The sequence below is a fragment of the Lycium barbarum genome, chromosome 11 (assembly GCF_019175385.1).
Source record: "Lycium barbarum isolate Lr01 chromosome 11, ASM1917538v2, whole genome shotgun sequence".
Classification (NCBI taxonomy): Eukaryota; Viridiplantae; Streptophyta; class Magnoliopsida; order Solanales; family Solanaceae; genus Lycium; species Lycium barbarum.
The window spans coordinates 77,319,054-77,336,017 of record NC_083347.1 but is presented as its reverse complement, the minus strand read 5'-3'; the positions used below and the strand labels follow the sequence as shown (position 1 = coordinate 77,336,017).

General features: G+C 40.1%; 1 non-coding gene across 1 annotated transcript; it reads left to right on the top strand.

The window, feature by feature from the left end:
- The first annotated feature begins 12,317 nt into the window (after positions 1 to 12,317).
- LOC132620581 (small nucleolar RNA R71) lies at positions 12,318 to 12,423 on the top strand. The gene has a single exon (XR_009575024.1). It is a non-coding gene; the product is annotated as a small nucleolar RNA R71 (small nucleolar RNA).
- Positions 12,424 to 16,964: the final 4,541 nt, after the last annotated feature.

Genomic DNA, 16,964 nt, shown 5'->3' with positions numbered 1-16,964 from the left:
AGTTGCTGGGGTTCCCTCATGGAAGTCTATACTTCATGGGACCTTCCAAGGTTTTAAAAGTAATTAAGTAAGAATTAGTTTGATTTAAAGTCTAAACTGCTTGCATGGTACCTCAATCTCCTTGGATATTTGTTTTGTGATCACAGGATCTTCATTTTTACCTTTTTTCTTTTGTTTGTTTGATTTTTTGTGAAGGGGCATTCCAATGAACTCAAAATTTTCTTGAAATCTCGTGTTCCTGTACCGTGTTCTTATTTTTTAAAAAAAAAAAAAAAATTCTTCGTCATGGTATACTAGGATATACGCATGTATACCTGGTATATTCAAACCCTGAATATGTTGTATATGTAGAAGTCTGGTATATCAGCTATATCATAGGTATATCACCTATGAGAAATACTTTAACTACCAATCTTTGCATGACAAATTACTCTATGGATGAGTCTAGTCTTTGTGTCTTGATTGGGCCCAATTTGCACTAGAATTTGTTTGGGCCAAATTTTCCACTCATACTATGGTTTGGTTTATGATTTGGACTAGTTTGCAAACTTTGAATAAATTGTCTGGACTAAGTTTATATTTCTTTGAATTGAGCCCAAGACTGGTCTCCCCTTTTTTCTTTGGCTTTGGAATTATTTTCTTGTTAGTTGTTTGTTAGTATGATTAAATTACTAAATAAAGGATGGTTAGTATTCTGATTCTAACACCTAGGTTTTAGATATATGCTAATCCTTTTTTCTCGTTTCCTTTTTGCTCCATGTGATTCAACCGTGGCCATCTCTTTCAATAAACCTTTGTTGGGCCAGATGTTTCCTGGATCGAGTCCGAATAGAGGAAAGGGAAGCAGATATTTGAGGAAGGCCCAGCCAATGAGGTGAAAATGGCACTGATGGGCTTGGGTAGGTGATACACTCAAATTACACCTATTAATGGTATAACGCGGACGTTGTCAAATATAATAACCCAACAAGGTTGGGGTCGAATCCCATAGGGAATATGGTGTGAAAAGGTTACTAAAGTCGCAGGATGCTAAGCTTAGGTCTAATGTCTTAATCAGATGGTTTTGGTAATAGTTGGTTTTTCTATAACTAATTGTTATCTACTTGCTTTAGTGGAAATTTATGGTAAAAGAAACTAAGGTTGTGTCCCCGTTAGATAGAGTGTATGATCATGGCATTGATCTTGATATACTACTAATGGATCATTATATGAATGCACTAAATCTCTATACGAATCTCTACTATTTCCCAATAAATAAAAAATATCTCTTTCTATGATTTTCCCAAATATAAGAAAGTAACTATGAAGAACGATTAATCATGGCAAGTAAATTCTTCTTATTCCTAAGTGAATTTATTAAACAAAGTTTAAAGCTTTGAGTCCTTGTTATTTATTCTTACCAAACGTAATTATTTTCCCAAATAAATCAAGGTTTATGGCTTTAATCAATGTTTGCAACCATTAATTATGAATGAAGAATAAATAAACCCTAATAATCCATTATGTGTATATCAATCACAAACCCAATCACAAAACACCCATCATTGGGTTCACAACCCTAGTAAGGGAATTTAGCTACTTATGACAAAGAACAAGAAATAAGAAATTGAAGAATTCATAATTGCTTACTTTGGAAGAAAAGAAGAATTGATAATACTTGAATTGATGCTTGAACCTTCAAAAACTAGAGAGTATTTTATGTTCTAAGCCAAGAGTCAAAATTATAATAACTAATAATAACAAAAACCTTACAATGACTATTTATAGATTCTGAAAACGTGAAAGTTACAGATTTGCACTTTGGTCCCCGTCGATCCGAAATACGGTCCATAAAGTGAAATACGGACCATAAACCAGTTTACGACCAGGTCTTCCTTCCAGTTTTGAGCAACTTCAATCTCTTGAGATACGGACCATAAATTGGTTTACGGTCCATAAACTGCCCAGTCGTCTTTCAACTTCCAAAACTTCGACTTTCTGCCAGATGCTCGAATGGTTAAATACGCTTTGAAATACGGATCGTAAAGTGTAATATGGTCCGTAAAAGTTATTCGTAAATCATCATTTCCCCAGCCTGCTATTCTGGTTCTTCTTATTCTTTAATACGCCCATGGAATACGGCCCGTGTTTAAGAATACGGACCGTAAACTGAGTTTACGACCACTTCTGTACTTTCAAGTGTTTTCATTCTGAATCTGTTCCATTACCTGAAAAATACTAAAAACGACTTAAAATCACATAGACTTTCTTAAAAACAAGTAAAACTTATAGCCGAAAAACATCGATTGTGGCGTAAAATCATGCCACATCAACACCCCCAACTTAAAGTATTTGCTTGTCCTCAAGCAAGCCATACAAAACAACGACTCAATCTAACACCTAGATATCATAGAATAACAATGTCTACATTGGTTTTGACTCTGAACTACCGGCATGGATGTTTTTCTTCAAAGGACCACCCCAATTTTCTATTTTAAAGCAATATACATAACGCAAGAACGCTATGACTAACAATGAAGCTTCAATGCATGACATTACATTATCGAACACATTATGATGCACACAAACGCTACTTTAGGCGGTCACTTTTTTTTGCTCAATTCTCATCCTTATGCCCTTACATATACCAAAGAATGTCCCAACACACATATATATAACAAGAATGGGACGAAGATGAAAGAGAAGAGAAAAACACTCACACTCACAAAGAAATTCATATCTACACATGCAAATACCATAGTCTTGCCCTTATTTTCTATATTTTCATCCTAGGCTTGTTCGGTTGTGATCACATTAGGACTTGTTTCGGCTTGTAATGTAGTCTTAGGGACGGGTAGGATACCTTTTTGGATATTAGTGACTTCCCCCTCCTTGAACACTACAGCATCTCTTCACCTTAATTCACCCCTTTTCTTTCCAACCCCTTTTATTTTCTTTCAAGTTGTCGACCTCGATGTGGTTTTATTCCTATCCAACTTGCAAACCTTTTTGTGTTACAATTGTCTGACTTTTTTTTTCTTATTATTTTTTTTATATTTTTTTATATATGCAACTACCACATCGAATTCCCACTAGCAAACTCCACACCCCCGACTTATGCTTTTAACATCTACTCCACATTTAATTCACCCCCAACTTAGGCATTTTGTCTCATCTATCTAGTAGCATCAAGGAGGGAACAGGTGCGAAGATGGATTAATTCCACAAAGGGTAAGGTTTCATAAGTGGCTAGCTAAGAAAAAGGTCAACACGCTCAAAAAGGGAAACTAGGGATATTTGAAACTTTTGGTAAGGCTTATTTAGGCAAAGTGACTATTTACACAGAGAAAGCCTAATATTATCTCACAACCAAACTAACTTCCGGATTTCAAACAAGACCAACCGGGAAAGTTCTAGATTATACATGCATAAACAGAACCAAACTAACAACTCACGCACACACTGGCATAAGGACAACTATGTTTACACTTGTGACCTCCCAATTAGTCATTTATCGCACACAATACCCCAATAATCATAATGTCATAAAAGAATCAATCATGTCAACCAATAACTATTCTAAGTATGCATTTTTCAAATTTTTGAGGGGTCCAAAATTTACAAACAAACCATAACAACATGCCATCAGTTATAGAGTAACACCAAATAAGTCACAACCACTCTATTCAACCTAAGAAACAACTTAAACATGCCAGTTTCAACAAAAATAACACCCCTCAGGAAAAAACCTCTAGCAAAAAAAAGTTGAGGGGGTTCCTAAACATATATCTACACTACATTAGTGCCAACACTCCCACCCCCAAAAAATAATCAAGCACTGTCTCAGTGCATCACTTATAAGAACGAGGGAAAGAGGTGGTACCTTGGCGCCCGAAGCTCATGACTGGCTCGCTGCATCTGGCAGCTGACTCGTGGACACTTCTGGTTGGCGCTGCGGCTCAACTAACGACTAAAAAATTGCCTACTGCATTTCCTTCTCCTCTATCTTCTTTAATCTCTTGGCCAACTTCTCTGGGTCCTCAGATAGCTCACAGACCGTCTTTCCTGTATCGTGTACAAAGGGTTTGGCATCCTCCGCCTCCTCCTCAGAATCCATCAGATCCAGCACCTTAAACGTATTAGGTAAAATGGCACGTGGTGCTGGCACTGGTACGGCTACCATACCTTGCACTTTAAGTGCCTCAAGCTTCTTTTTCAGCTTATCCAACTCACTCCTCAATGAGACAGAATCCCCACCGGGTGTGGTCTGCTCTCGAGTCAATAATTTCAACTCAAAACTATCCAGTCTAGCCTGATACACTTCGTGCTTTTTCTCGAACTCCGCACGGATCTCTGTGCTCACCTCTGCAACCAACTGCTGCACTATGTTTACCACTTTCGGCTTAAATTGTTGCAAGATTTTCCTACTTGACTTTCAGCCGTCACTGCTTTGACTGCAATCTGGCTATAATTAGCATGGCTGAAGTGAAGCAACTCAAGCTCTGGATCAGCAGGCTCGGCTGTCTCAGCAGCAGTGGCAGACCCCGAAGGAGGGCCCTGTGTGGCCGGAGGTGGTAGTGGAGGCCTTGCCTCAGAAACACCTATCTTGGCTGCAAAGCCGGTGTATCTATAGTATCTTGGACACCTGTAGTGGGAGTATCAGTCTCAGTAGCAGCAACACCAATCTTGGACTCTACTGGGTCAGTCCCATAAACATGGCTCGGACTCAACTCTAACTGAGTGTCGTCGTCATCACCGGACTGATCTGCCTCTTGGTCCTTCTTGCCCTTTACCTTATTCTTCCTCCAATCTCCCATACGAGCAGCTGTGATGGTGTCGTCCCATTCTGGAAGCTGAAATATCCTTGCCCGTCTACACAATTCTGTGATAAGACACGGAAATACCATGTTCTGGTTGGGCTTGTGTGCCCGCACATGCAGCTCCTCAGCAGTGAGCTCCCCAATATTCATCAGATACTTTGACATTAATGAGGCAATAATGACTGTCTGACTAGTGGACAGGGTATTATCCGCCTGGGTTGGAGTGATCCTGTACCGAAGCAACGTCCACCAAAACATAGCTTCCGTGCACAATCAACTTTAGCAATCTTGACTCTCCCATCATTAGTCCATTTTTGCTTATGTGGCTCAGATGTGATAATCGCAGCAGTCCATTCCCTCACAGATTTCTTGTCTTTCCAGTCTCGTTTGTCTAGGAACAGGCTCAGATCAGTGGGCGCCACAAAATCATTACCGAATAGGACTCTGTTGATGGATTTGGAGGAAATATCGACAAGTGAGTTCCGGACTGTCACATTCTCCAGAATGGGTATCTCATGCCAAGCACGACTCATATTCTTCATCGACATCAACACAGCCCCATATGATGCATAGAATTCCCTCACAATGTGCGGAGCATAGTCTCCCTACTCATGAGTGAAAACATCCAGCTTGTACATTTTGATGGTATCGTCCAGCTGTGGATGAGCCGAGATACCATCGAAAATCAGTTGCCGCTCCTCAAATATTTTTCGCTGCGACTGTCCCCCAGTTTCTGTCCCAACCATCCATTGGTCATACAATTTCTTTAACCCTTTGACCGAGAATCGAAGTTTTTCTTCATCTAGTCGTTTGGTCCGGACGGCTAGTTTACGACACTCTAGCGGCGTACCATCATCCGGATCATTACCATCAATTGGCCCTACTGAGCCACTCTCCTGTGCTGTTTGGTTGGCAGCCCCCCTGCTTGATACTTCCGCGGCAGAATCCCCCACTTCAGACTAGGAGGCTTCTGATGCAGATGTGGATGATGTCATTGCTAGGGGCGTAGATAGCCTTACCGACGTGCCTTGCGTGGGGGCCCCTCTGACCTTTGGTGGCGGTATGACCTCTGCGCACGCGGATCCTGATATTTCCCCTTCCGAATTGGAAGGTTCATCTATCAAATTAAAATTCGAGCGCACTTTCTTTCTTGTGCCTTTGCTTTTGGCCCCCGCTTTCCTTGCACTCTTTTTCTGATCCATTCCTGGAAAAGACACATCATATTAGCTACCATGGAACATCCGATCAAAAATAAGAACAAACTAACTGTGAATAAAAACTGTTTTCTGTCTGTGACCGTAAACTCAAAAGACGGACCGTAAATTGAAATACGGTTCGTAAACTGAGATCGTAAACTGCTCATTATCTTGGAAAACTTTCTGTCCCTCAGTGAAATGCTTAAAGACGGACCGTAAACTGGAATACGGTCCGTAAAGTATGATCTTATTTCGCAACACAGACATAGAATATGTTTTGATTTCTGGATTTCGTTACACATCTCGGTTTCACATTGTTTTGGGGATTAGGTTACTCAAACTTCACCCAATTTTCTACCAATTTTTCATTAATCCCTCAAGAGTCAAGCTATTGGTGGGCAGACAAAAACTTCAAATTTTGAATTTTAAGGTATGGAATGCCCTCCACCCCATTTGGGTTTTATTAACAACTTCCCAAGAGAATTAAAAGAATTTAACATTGTTGTCCCCACACAAGATTATTAACCAAGGTAAGCAAACACTTAATTTCACAAAATCTAGCCTAATCAACACTTACCACAAAGTTCAAACTCAATGCTGTAAAATAAGAGTGGAGAGTGTCAATCATACCTTGTTATGATGAACCAACAGATCATAATAAGCAAAGACTTTGAGAGCACAACTTCAATCACAACCAAATTTAAACCTAGGGCAGAGAGATTTCGAATTTTTTTAGAGTGGATAGGTTTTCGAGTGTGAGTTGTGTATTTATGGAGTTTAGAAAATAGAACATGATGGGTTTTTGCTGTGGGAAATCGTGGGGGTTGAGAAGAAGGAGGGAAGTTAATGGGATTGATCGTGGGAGGGGATTTGAACGTTTCTCTCTGCCCGTGATTTAAATCGTCGCCCTCTCTTGTATTTAAAGCGATTTTGTTTTATTTTTTTTTTGTTCTAAATACGATCCGTAAAGTGATTTACGACCTGTATTTAGAGATGTTGATGTGGGCAGTACACTGTATTGTCTCATGAAAGATTACGATCAGATTTACGGATCGTATTTCACAATACGGTTCGTCTTCCATGGTCGTAAACTTTCATGTTACATTATAGTGCTTACTGTTTGTGACATTATTAAATACGCCCCATTTTACGAGCCGTATTGTGAAATACGGTCCGTAAACTGCAGGCGTATTTTGCAATGTTGCGAAACAGTCTCTTACTAGTTAACTTACATGCTATTCAGCAATATATTCCTGCACCAAAACAACCATTACCCTATATGTAATTAAAAACAAACAAAAGAAAAATAAACATTACACTTGGGTTGCCTCCCAAGAAGCGCTTGATTTAACGTCGCGGCACGACGGTGATAACCATTCACTCCTTATTTGCGTACACCAGATCATTGTTCGTTCTGAGGTGCTTCAACCTATATCGGTCAACAATCCTATCCTCCGAAACCATCCTGTGATAGTGCTTCAATCTCTGCCCATTCACCTTAAATGTCCGAGTTCCATCTCCGGACTTTAACTCAATCGCTTCATGGGGTGAAACACCTACCACCTCAAATGGACCAGACCACCTTGATTTAAGCTTACCAGGTAGCAACTTCAACCGAGAGTTAAACAGCAATACAAGATCACCCTTGTAGAACTCTCGCTTCAGGATCTTCTTAGCATGGTATTGTTTCATCCTTTCTTTATATAGTGCTGCACTCTCATATGTCTAGTACCGAAACTCATCCATCTCATTTAGTTGAAACAACCTGAGCTTTGTTGCTTCCTTCCAATGCATATTCAGTTTCTTCAGCGCCCACATAGCCTTGTGCTCAAGCTCAACCGGCAAGTGACAAGCTTTTCCGAACACAAGCTTGAAGGGTGAAGTCTCAATCGGAATCTTGAAAGCAGTCTGGTATGCCCATAGAGCATCATCGATCTTGCGAGCCCAATCAGTTCTATTTGCATTCACTGTTTTTGCTAGAATACTCTTGATCTCCCTATTGGACACTTCAGCCTGTCCACTTGTCTAAGGATGATAAGGTGTTGCCACCCTATGTTTTACACCATATTTCTCCATCAATCCCGCGAGGGCTCTATTACAAAAGTGGGATCCACCATCGCTGATTATAGCCCTCGGAGTACCAAAACGAGTAAATATGTTCTTCTTGAGGAACCCCATAACACTCTTGGCCTCGTTATTAGGCAAAGCCACCGCTTTTACCCATTTTGACACATAATCCACAGCAACCAAGATGTATTTCATGCCACATGAACTCACAAAGGGTCCCATAAAGTCAATCCCCCAGGCATCGAACACTTCTACCTCCATAACAAAATTCATAGGCATCTCTTTCCTTCTGCCGATATTCCCTTTCCTTTGACATTGATCACAGGACCGCACCAATAGATTAGCATCATGAAAAATGGTCGGCCAGTAATAGCCGCACTCAAGTACCTTAGCCGCAGTCCAGTTTTCGCTATGATGACCCCCAACAGGAGAGTCATGGCACGCCTTTAGAATCGCCATCACTTCACTTTCAGGAACACAATGCCGAATGATGTTGTCAGCGCATGTTCGGAACAAATAAGGCTCGTCCCAATAGTACTGCCAAGCATCCCGCAAGAATTTCTTCTTTTGGTAGGCTTTGATATCTTCTGGAATTATGCCTGTTACCAAATAATTGGCAATGTCAGCATACCATGGTGCCACCTCCATTGACACAGCCAACACCCTCTTATCCGGAAAAGCATCATCTATATCAAGCTCATCAGAAGGTCTCCGAGCCTCTTCAAGCCGAGAGAGATGGTCAGCAACCAGGTTTTCAGTGCCCTTGCGGTCTTTCACCTCAATATCAAACTCTTGCAGCAATAGCACCCATCTGATCAGTCGCGGCTTTGCTTCCTTCTTTGCCATGAGGTATCTCAAGGCTGCATGATCAGTGTAAACCACTACTTTGGACCCCAACAAGTAGGCCCGAAATTTCTCAAAAGCAAACACAATGGCAAGCAGCTCTTGCTCCGTCACTGTGTAATTCATCTGGGCAGCATTCAGTGTTCTGCTTGCAAAATAGATCGGGTGCATAATTTTATTGTGCCTCTGCCCAAGCACTGCACCTATTGCAAAACCACTAGCATCACACATCAGTTCAAATGGAAAGGACCAGTCAGGAGCAACAATAATAGCAGCAGTAGTGAGACGCTCTTTTAACTCCTCAAACGCCTTCCAACACTTATCATCAAACGCAAACTTCGCCTCTTTTTCAAGAAACTTGCACATTCGGTTGGCAATCTTGGAGAAATCTTTGATGAAGCGCCTGTATAACCCAGCATGTCCCAAGAAACTTCGGACACCTTTGACCGAGATAGGTGGTGTAAGTTTTGCAATCACATCAATTTTCGCTTGATCGACCTCGATTCCCTTTTCAGAGATTTTGTGATCGAGGACGATTCCTTTTTTCACCATAAAATGGCACTTCTCCCAATTTAGCACGAGATTTGTCTCTTCACATCTTTTTAGCACTTGACCCAGATGGCCAAGACAATCTTCAAACGAATCACCCACAACAGAAAAGTCATCCACGAACACTTCCAAGAAATCCTCTACCATGTCAGAGAATATTGACATCATGCACCTATGAAAAGTGGTTGGTGCATTACACAAACCAAAAGGCATCCGGCTAAATGCAAACGTCCCATAAGGACAAGTAAAAGTGATCTTCTCCTGATCTTCCAAAGCAATGTTGATCTGATTGTAGCCCGAATAACCATCAAGGAAGCAATAGCAGGAACGCCCCGCTAGCCTATCAAGCATTTGATCAATAAAAGGCATGGGGAAATGGTCCTTGCATGTGGCTGTGTTGAGCTTGCGATAGTCCATGCAAACTCTCCATCTAGCTACGGTTCTAGTTGGGATCAACTTATTCTTTGCATTCGGCACCACAGTGATGCCGCCCTTCTTAGGAACACATTGGACTGGGCTTACCCATTTACTATCAGCAATTGGGTAAACCATTCCCGCATCCAACCATTTGATGATCTCTTTCTTGACGACCTCTTGCATATTTTGGTTCAGTCGCCTTTGATGGTCTACACTCGGTTTGCTATCCTTCTCTAACTGGATTTTGTACTCACAGATCTCAGATGGAATACCTCGAATGTCTGCTATGGTCCAACCAATAGCACGCCTATACTCCCTCAACACCTATAAAAGCTGTAAAATCTGCTCCTTAGTCAATAGGGCTGAAACAATCACCGGTAATGTATTGTCTGGACCAAGGAACTCATATTTCAGATGTGATGGGAGCTGCTTAAGGTCCAACTTAGGTGGCTCAATGATCGAAGGCTTTGCTGGAGGAGTTGTTTTATTTTCCAGATCAAGATTTAGCTTCTTTGGGTGGTATGATTATGAACCCAACCCAACAAGTGAATTAATAATCTCCACATAGCCTTTCATGTCCTCAGCATTGAAATTCACAAGAATCCCAGCTATAGCTTCACCCAAACTTTCTTCTTCCATCTTAAACTCCATTGCTTCATAAACAACATCAAACGAATCAATTATCGAAATACTCTCGTAAGCACTTGGTAACTTCATCCCTTTGCTAGCCTGAAAAGTCACTGCTTCATCGTTGACTCAGAACTTGATTTCATTTTTCTCTGAATCCATCAGAGCTCTCCCTGTAGCAAGGAAAATTCTCCCCAGAATAATAGGAATGTCCCGATCGATATGACAGTCAAGAATCACAAAATCAGCGGGTAATATAAAATCACCAACCCACACAAGTACAACATCAACCACCCCAACAGGTCTTTTGATAGACCTATCAGCCATTTGTAACCTCATAGTAGTCGGCCTTGGCATCCCCAAACCTAATTGTTTGTATATAGCAAGGGGCATCAATTTAATACTCGCCCCATTATCACACAAAGCACGAGCAAAATCATGGTGTCCAACAGAACAAAGAATGGTGAACGCCCCAGGATCTCCCTTTTTCTGAACAGTTGTAGTTGAAATGATGGAACTCACAGTGTGAGTCAAACTCACGGTTTCATGTTGAACCGTTTTCTTCTTGGTCAGCAGATCCTTCAAATATTTAGCAAAACCGGGCATCTCCTTGATAGCTTCCAAGAAGGGAAAATTTAGAGATAACTGCTTTAACTGATCATAAAACTTCTCGAACTTAGCATCATCCCTCTTCTTTACCAATCTCTGTGGAAAGGGAGGTTTAGATTTAAAAAGTTGCGTCAAAGAGCGGAGAGCCCCTTTTACAGTCTACTTGCTTGTGTTATTAGCTTCCTTCACTATCTCTGGAATATCAGCAACCTTCTTGTCAGTAGGATTCTCATCAACAATAATGGGTGCTTCAGACTGCACCTCATCCTCTTCATCTATCGGCTCAAGATCAATCACCTTTTTATCAGCCCCCTGGAGTATTTTACCACTCCTAGTAGTGATGGCAAACACACGGTCTACACCGCCTCCCCCATTCTTTGGATTTGGACTAGTGTCACTCGGAAGTCCTCCCTTTTTAGGAGGGTGCTGCCCTCTAGAAATATCGCTCATCTGTGACTCAAGCTTCTGAATAGCCGCTGTATGGGAACCCACTGTTTCTGTCAGCCCAGATAAAGTCCTTTCAGACTTAGATTGATTTGCCAGAATCTTCTCAAGCATTGATTTAACCTTCGAACTACCTTGCTCTGTTGACTGCCCTTTCGGTGGTATATAAGGAATGGAACTCTTGTTCCCGAAATTGTTGCTGTTGTTGTAGCTCCCTTGGTTCGCACCACCATAATTATTGTTGTAGTTCCCAGAGTTGTAATAAGCACTTTGACCTTGCTGAGGTCTCCATTGATTCTCATTCTAATAACCACCTTGGTAATTCTGTCTCTGGTAACCCCCTTGAGAGTTGTTAACATAATTATCATCTTCAACCTGCATAGGTGGCCCATCATGGAACGACCCATCTTGAGTATGGTACATCCCTTTTGGCAAAACTGTATCATCCTCACAAACATTTACCTTCTTGATCTGGGATTCATCAAACTTTTTCGTTAATTAGGAAATATTTGTTGCACGCTCTGCCAATGTTTGTTGGGTGTCTTGATTCTCCTTTACTATATTCTGGATCATAGCACTACCATACGGTACCACATCAGCATTGTTTGAGTGTCAAGCCTGATTATGAGTCGTCAGCTTGTTAAGTATGTTGGTCACTCGTCGATAAGTGTTGTTCATGAAACAAACATCAGCTGCATTATTACCAACTGACTGCGTCACTGGATCTAGCCCTCGGTAGAACTTCTCCATTAATACGTGTTCCGGAAAACCATGATTCGGGCTCTTCTGCAAATACTCCTTGAATCTCTCCCAAGCTTCATATAGTTGTTCCCCCGGTCGCTGCTTAAATTCATATATCTTGTCACGAATTTCAGCCTTCTTGCTGGGGGGGTACCACTTTGTGAGAAAAGCAGTCACCATCTCCGCCCATGAAGTAATCAAATTTCGGGGCAGCTTCTCAAACCATGTTCTTGCCTCCCCAGTTAAGGAATATTTGAATAACCTCAACCGAATAGCATCTTGTGGAACGTTGTTCTGGATGTGATTAGCACACACATCCACAAAATTCTGCAAATGACGTTGAGGGTCATTCTCGGTAGAATTCTGAAAGTATCCCTCAAGCTTCAACAACTAGTATAGAAAGGAGTCAATTTTCACACTAGCAGCTGCAACTCGAGGTTGAACAATAGCAGATGCATAGTCCTTCTCTGCAAGAAGATCAGCGAAAATATTCTCATCATCTGATTCATTCGCCTGATTGTTCAACCAATTCCCCTGGTTGACAGCACATTGAATTTGCTGATTCTGATTCATGTTCACCTGGTTTACACAGAGTAGCAAACAAGGTGTGACGGAATAAGCAAAAGACTTCAATCAAAGCAAACACTATTTAGTAATTTCAAAACTGTATTCCCCGGCAACGGCGCCAAAATTTTATACGCTCAAATTACACCTATTAATGGTATAAAGCGGACGTTGTCAAATATAGTAACCCAACAAGGTTGGGGTCGAATCCCACAGGGAATATGGTGTGAAAAGGTTACTAAAGTCGTAGGATGCTAAGCTTAGGTCTAATGTCTTAATCTGATGGTTTTGGTAATAGTTGGTTTTTTTATGACTAATTGCTATCTACTTGCTTTGGTGGAAATTTATGGTAAAAGAAACTAAGGTTGTGTCCCCGTTAGATAGAATGGATGATCATGGGCATTGATCTTGATATAATTCTAATGGATCATTATATGAATGCACTTAATCTCTATATGAATCTCTACTATTTCCCAATAAATAAAAATTATCTCTTTCTATGATTTTCCCAAATATAAGAAAGTAACTATGAAGAACGATTAATCACGCCAAGTAAATTCTTCTTATTCCAAAGTGAATTTATTAAACAAAATTTAAAGCTTTGAGTCCTTGTTATTTATTCTTACCAACCCTAATTATTTTCCCAAATAAATCAAGGTTTATGGCTTTAATCAATGTTTGCAACCATTAATTATGAATGAAGAATGAAGAATAAATAAACCTTAATAATCCATTATGTGTATATCAATCACAAACCCAGTCACCAAACACCCATCATTGGGTTCACAACCCTAGTAAGGGAATTTAGCTACTCATGACAAAGAACAAGAAATAAGAAATTGAAGAATTCATAATTGCTTACTTTGGAAGAAAAGAGGAATTGATAATACTTGAATTAATGTTTGAACCTTCAAAAACTAGAGAGTATTTTATGTTCTAAGCCAAGAGTCAAAATATAATAACTGATAATAATAAAAACCCTACAATGACTATTTATAGGTTCTGAAAACGTGAAAGTTGCAGATTTGCACTTTGGTCCCCGTCGATCCGAAATACAGTCCATACAGTGAAATACGGACCGTAAACTAGTTTACGACCGGGTCTTCCTTCCAGTTTTGAGCAACTTCAATCTCTTGAGATACGGACCCGTAAATTGGTTTACGGTCCGTAAACTGCCTAGTCGTCTTTCAACTTCCAAAACTTTGACTTTCTGCCAGATGCTCGAATGGTTAAATACGCTTTGAAATACGGACCGTAAAGTGGAATACGGTCCGTAAAAGTTGTTCGTAAATCATCATTTCCTCAGCCTGCCTTTCTGGTTCTTCTTATTCTTTAATACGCCCATGGAATACGGCCCGTGTTTAAGAATACGGACCGTAAACTGTGTTTACGACCACTTCTGCACTTTCAACTGTTTTCATTCCGAATCTGTTCCGTTACTTGAAAAACACTAAAAACCACGTAAAATCACATAGACTTGCTTAAAAACAAGTTAAACTTATAGCCGAAAAGCATCGATTGTGGCGTAAAATCATGCCACATCAGTAGGCCCATCAGTTTAACGAATATTTTTACTCTCTCTCCCTTCCCTATTTCGATATATCTGGCATGTACATATATATATGCATAATGACTATGCTAAATATTGGAACCCTATGGCTGTAGAACTTAGAAAATAACTTAGTAATTTAGGCAAGTCACTAAAATTGATTTCAAACTCGGGCACATAACCATTTTTCTTGCATAAACTGGGAGCTTAACAAACAAATTTGAGAAGAAAACTATTTTGGGATATTGGTTAAGTATGAAGAAAGAAAAATAAGGATTTGGCTCTAGTTAAATTGGTTCAAGGTTGATGCCAAGAAAAGCATTTTTTAAACACTAAGTAATAGACTTTGGGCCTCAAGCCCGTGAGGTGGTAATAAAATGCAATGTACTGCTTACATGTGAACAAAAAAAAAAAATTCTGAGATACAATGGCCTTTAAAATATTTATGCAATAAATGGACAATTTATGGATTTTAGATTAATTTGAACAGCCCTCTCAAAATTGGAGTTGGACTTAACAAAATTCTGGGTAGAAAAATTCATTTGGGCTCAGAGGCCCACGATGAATTTTTGGACCGAAATATCAAAGGGAAAATGATTTGGACCAAGTATGAGGACATGATGGATTCAGATTTGGAGTATTATTGATCTATGAGTTTAAAAAAATAGTAAATTGAAAATCACAAATATATTTGTATTTCCTTATATATATACAAATCGGAGATATACTCCATATTTTCATATATAAAAACCCATAGGTACTAAACCCATTTTGTTAGCACTGTAATAGTAGTGACTCTACTCAGGAGAAATCCCGTGTGTGTCCTCGTCCGGCAATAAAGTGAGTTGAACACTTATGCGGATTTTCTAAACCGAAAACCCTTTTTATAAGGGGACTTTTTGCCGATTTTTTCTTGAAGTTATGATATGAATGACATTTTTTGCGGAATACTAAACACTTTAAAAAAATAAGTATATTAATCACACAATGAAGCTCGCAGGTCAACCGTATTGTACGGATCTTTAATACTTGGGTGCGTAAAACCTTCCCTAGGGAATCACCAGAACCCTTACCTCGAACTTTCATCCAACAGATTTTTTTTTTATTTGGAAAAAATTTTAAATCCGATTTTTCTAGTTTCCCATAAATAAATTAGGTGGCAACTCTAAAAAACACTAAAATCCAGTTAGAGCACCGACAAGGTCGTAGTAACTTTTATGCCGTAACCCGCGTAAAAGCAAACCGTAATAAATGGCGACTCTGCTGGGAAATTTCTAGGTTCTAACCATAAGGATTTCAATATAATGTGATTTTAACTGTGCCTATATGTTTATGCGTTTTAATTTCGAAATTATAACTATCATTCATTTCATATCATAAATTTTGCCACTCTTGGCAAAAAGCACGGTTTCAAAGGGGACATGCGGGATCGCGGTCTTGCCCTCACTAAAAAACCTGAAACACCCCTTCTTTGGAACACGTTAAATGTTAAGTTGGTGTGCGGTCACCCAACGGCCGACAACGGTTCACCCCGAGTAGTCCGCTCCCGTCCAAGGTCAATTCGAAAAACTCACTCTTGCATATGCCTAGGTTAGAGCTGAAACAAATCCAAATATGAAGTATACTGGGAGGTTTAGATATTTTACACATATCAAAACCCGATAGGTAGACTACCCCATGTCAAGTATGGTCTATGACCCGAAAAACACCGCATCTCATATTATGTGCTATTTGAAAACATGTAATGTTCCTATGAATGAACCATTGTCGGGGGGGGGGGGGATTAACCTTGACTTCTATTTTATTGATGTCGATCAACTTGGGTTTTGATATTGTCTTGATTACATTTGAGTTGCTGCGTATTTGGTGGGGCCAAATGTCCCTAGAGGAGAAAAAGGAGATTTCATGTGACTTAGGAAATTTGACATCCATTATGACTATGATTGGTTCCAAAGAATTGGTAGAAGTGATTACCGAGTTCTGGGACAGAAATATGATGCCGACTTTAGAAGAGTTCAGGGATGTGTTGACTAGCTTAGGTTCGGGGTTGAAAAGAAGAAAGAAACCCGACCAAAATGCTTTAATCCCAGAAAAACCTACTTACTCCTAAATTTGTAGAATGCTTTCTTTGAATTACGGTAGTTGGGCCCATGGCCCCACCATACCCTTTAGAGAGCTATACAAAAGCCCGGATAGATTTGTGGAGCATCCTGGGGAATTCAAAACTTGTGCCGAATGGACGGTCATCAGACCTTTACCTTTCGCCATAAGCTTTCAGGGAACCATGGTTTTTCCCAAAAATTGATCCTTATCCATAGACGTCTGATTCATTTCGATCAACCATGCCATATTCTACGGCATAACCCAGCAAGAAGGAACCAAATACTTTGACATAGCCCTAATCATATTAGCCAATTTGTACCGAGCCCTGAGCCTCTGCCGGAATCACAAAAAATACTTCCAAGGCTGTAACTCACTCCTGAAATGGTGGATCCTCAAGCACATGATCAAGGTTAGGGATGAACAACACTTAAGTAAGATGGCCGAAAAGGATGGTCT